Source organism: Giraffa tippelskirchi, chromosome 6, assembly GCF_054371585.1.
Source record: "Giraffa tippelskirchi isolate mGirTip1 chromosome 6, T2T-mGirTip1v1.2.pri, whole genome shotgun sequence".
Classification (NCBI taxonomy): Eukaryota; Metazoa; Chordata; class Mammalia; order Artiodactyla; family Giraffidae; genus Giraffa; species Giraffa tippelskirchi.
In genome coordinates this window covers 102833552-102837785 of record NC_137280.1, presented here as the reverse complement: position 1 = coordinate 102837785, position 4234 = coordinate 102833552, and the positions used below count along the sequence as shown (strand labels likewise).

The 4234-nt window shown below is 40.9% G+C and overlaps 1 protein-coding gene across 2 annotated transcripts in view; it reads left to right on the top strand.

Moving 5' to 3' along the window:
* MEGF10 (multiple EGF like domains 10) overlaps positions 1 to 4234 on the top strand; it is a 536959-nt gene that overhangs the window by 196810 nt on the left and 335915 nt on the right. The gene's annotated exons all lie outside the window — the stretch shown is intronic.

Below are 4234 nucleotides of genomic sequence, written 5' to 3'. Positions count from 1 at the left end.
TGGCCTGAATATGTTACTGTAGTTGTTGTTTAGTCACTAAGTCATGTTGGACTCTTTGTGACCCCATGGACTGCAGCAGCATGCCAGACTATCCTGTCCTTCACCATCTCCCAGAGCTTACTCAAACTCATGTCCATTGAGTTGATGCTGCCATCAAGCCATCTAGTCCTCTGTCACCCTCTTCTCCTTCTGCTTTAATCTTTCCCATCATCAGGGTCATTTCCAATGTGTTGGCTCTTCCCATCAGGTGGCCAAAGAATTGGAGTTTCAGCATAGTTCTTCCAATGAATATTCAGAGTTGATTTCCTTTAGGATTGACTTGGAGAAGGCAATGGCACCCCACTCCAGTACTCTTGCCTGGAAAATCCCATGAACGGAGAAGCCCGGTAGGCTGCAGTCCATGGGGTCGCTAAGAGTTGGAAATGACTGAGTGACTTCATTTTCACTTTTCACTTTCATGCATTGGAGAAGGAAATGGCAACCCACTCCAGTGTTCTTGCCTGGAGAATCCCAGGGACGGGGAAGCCTGGTGGGCTGCCATCTATGGGGTCGCACAGAGTCGGAAACGACTAATGTGACTTAGCAGCAGCAGCAGCAGGATTGACTGGTTTGATCTCCTTGCTGTTCAAGGGACTCTCAAGAGTCTTTTCCAGCACCACAATTTGAAAGCATCAATTCTTCTGTGCCAACCTTCTTTATGATCCCACTCTCACATCCATACATGATTACTGGAAAAAACATAGCTTTGACTGTATAGACTTTTGTCGGCAAAGTGATGTCTCTGCTTTTTAATATGCTGTCTAGGTTTGTCATAGATTTTCTTCCAAGGAGCAAGCGTCTTTTATTTTCATGGCTGCAGTCACCATCCACAGTGATTTTGGAACCCAGGAAAATAAAATCTGTCACTGTTTCCATTTTTTTCCCCATCTATTTGCCATGAAGTGGTGGGACTGGAGGCTGTGATTCTCATTTTTTGAATGTTGAGTTTTAAGCCAGATTTTTCACTTTCTCCTTTCACCTTCATCAGGAGGTTCTTTAGTTTCTCTTCGCTTTCTGTTATTAGGCTGGTATATGCATGTGTATCTGAGGTTGTTGATATTTCCCCCCAGCAATCTTGTTTCCATCTTATGTGTCGTCCAGCCCAGCATTTTGTGTCTGACTCTTTGCGTCCCCGTGGACTGTAGCTTGCAAGACTCTTCCGTCCATGGAATTCTCCAGGCAAGAATACTGAAGTGGATTTTCATTTCCTTCTCCCAAGTCTGCAAATAAATTAAATAAGCAGGGTGACAATATACAGTCCTTTCCCAATTTTGAACTAGACAGACCATTGTTTCATGTCCGGTTCTAACTGTTGCTTCTTGACTTGCATACAGGATTGGCAGGAGGCAGGTAAGGCGGTCTGGTATTTCCATCTCTTTAAGAGCTTTCCACAGTTTGTTGTGATCCACATAGTCACAGGCTTTAGTGTAGTCAATGAAGCAGAAGTAGATGTTTTTCTGGAATTCCTTTGTTTTTCTCTATGATCCAACGGATGTTGGCAATTTGATCTCTGGTTCCTCTGCCTTCTCTAAATCCAGCTTGTACATCTGAAAGTTTTTGGTTCACATATTTTTGAAGCCTTGCTAGAAGGATTTTGAGCTTTACCTTGCTAGCATGTGAAATGAGTACAGTTGTGTGGTAGTTTGAACATTCTTTGGCATTGCCATTCTTTGGGATTGGAATGAAAATGGACTTTTTTCAGTCCTGTGGCCACTGCTGAGGTTTCCAAATTTGCTGGCATATTGAGTGCAGCACTTTCACAGCATCATCTTTTAGGATTTGAAATAACTTAGCTGGAATTCCATCACCTCCACTAGCTTTGTTCATAGCAATACTTCCTAAGACCCACTTGACTTCACACTCCGGGATGTCTGTCTCTAGGTGAGTGATCACACCATGGTGGTTATCTGGGTCATTAAGACCTATTTTGTACAGTTCTTCTGTGTATTCTTGCCACCTCTTCTTAATATCTTCTGCTTCTGCTAGGTCCCTACCGTTTCTGTCCTTTATTGTGCCCATCTTTTCATGAAATTTTCCCTTGGTATTTCTAATTTTCTTGAAGAAATCTGTAGTATTCTTTCCCATTCTATTAATTTCTTCTATTTCCTTGCGTTGTTGACTTAAGAAGGTTTTCTTATCTTTCCTTGTTATTCTCTGAAACTCTGCATTCAGTTGGGTATATTTTTCCTTTTCTTCTTTGCCTTTCACTTCTCTTCTTTTCTCAGCTATTTGTAAGGCCATTTTGCCTCAGACAACCGTTTTGTCTTCTTCTATTTCTTTTTCTTTGGGATGGTTTTGATCACTGCTTCCTGTACAATGTTATGAACCTCCATCCATAGTTCTTCAGGCACTCTATCAGATCTAACCCCTTGAATCTATTTACCACTTCCACTGAATAATCATAAACGATTTGATTTAGGTCGTATCTGAATGGCCTAGTGGTTTTCTGTACTTCAGTTTAAATCTGAATTTTGCAATCAGGAGCTCATGATCTGAGTCACAGTCAGCTCCACGTCTTGTTTTTGCTGAGTGTATCGAGCTTCTCCATCTTTGGCTGCAAAGAATATAATCAATCTGATTTTGCTATTGACCATCTGGTGATGTCCATGTATAGAGTCGTCTTTTGTGTTGTTGGAAGAGGGTGTTTGTTATGACCTGTGCATTCTCTTGGCAAAACTCTGCTAGCCTTTGCCCTGCTTCATTTTGTACTTCCAAGGCCAAACTTGCCTGTTATTTCAGGTATCTCTTGACTTCCTACTTTTGCATTCCAATCCCCTATGACGAAAAGGCCATCTTTTTTTGTTGTTAGTTCTAGAAGGTGTTACTGTAAATAGTGATCAAATGGTGGATAATAATGAGTAATTTTTAAAGCTAACACTTGTTGATTTGTTCACCACAGCTTTACACTTATGACTTGATTGATCCTGAGAACAATCCATTAAGTACAATTAGTACCATTTTATAGAAAAGAAATAGAGGCTTAGTAACTTGCTCTAGTTCTCAGTATTCTGGCTCAGTGATAAAGAATCTGCCTGCTGTTTCCGAAGATGCAGGAGATGTGGGTTCAATCCCTAGGTCGAGAAGATACCCTGGAGGAGGAAATAGCAACCCACTCCAGTATTCTTGCCTGGAGAATCCCATGGACAGAGGAGCCTGGTGGACTACAGTCCGTGGGGTTGCACAGAGTCTGACATGACTAAGCGATGGACCTGGCAGTCACCACTAGTTCTCCGAGCCAGAAAATGGCAGAGTTGAGATTCTATCCCGTGCTGTCTGATGTCAGTATCCATGAGCTTACCACTGTGCATTCAGGATATATTCAGTGATTTACAAGAAGATACAAAACAAACTAAAGTCAGGAATGAATGCCCTAAACAACCACATTGGTTATGTAATAACTTTTAGAGGACATATCTAGAAAGTTGAGTTTTCAAATTCTTTATCATTTTCAGCATGTGTTGAGAACAAAAGAGGGAATTTGTGACTCTCTACAGACTACTTATGATTATTTTTGAGTTGATATATTTTGATAAGACCCAGTCTTTCTGAAGAAAACGAGAAAGAAGTCAATCGACAAAGTATACTTCACCTGACAGTTGCTGATATATTATCTTTAAAGAAGTTATCCTGGGTCTAGTTATAAACACCTTGGTGGAAAATGTGTAACTCACATTTTGTGGTGTGATAGGAAAACTTCCTAGAAATACAACTCCAAATCAGCTTCCAAATCTCATTTCTTGGAGAATGGAAATAAAATTGGATTCATGAAACCTAGTTTCTTCTGCTGAATGAGAAGAATGACTCCACCAAAGGCCAACAGTGAAGGCTTTTAGTATTGGTTAAAGGTAAATATCTCCATGGAGCCCAAAATTCACAAATTCTAGAAACAACATTTAATTACTAAGAATTTCTTGGGTTGTTCAGGTGATGGCACAAGACCTCCTTATGATGTTTTTAGTTTAGAGTGGAAGTCCCACGGATGGTTGGGCATCCCTGTTGACTCGCTGTAATTGATGCCCAGTTACTCTGAGAGAGCTTGGCTGAGTGCCATGAGCTCAGAGGACCAGTTTACCTCTAGGAGGAGGACTCACAGTGCTGGGCATATGAGTTAAGCTGGAGAAAATGTCTGAAGTCTCACCAGGAAGAATTGTCTCCAAAATAAAAAACATCTGCCAAAGCAAAATTAATAAACATT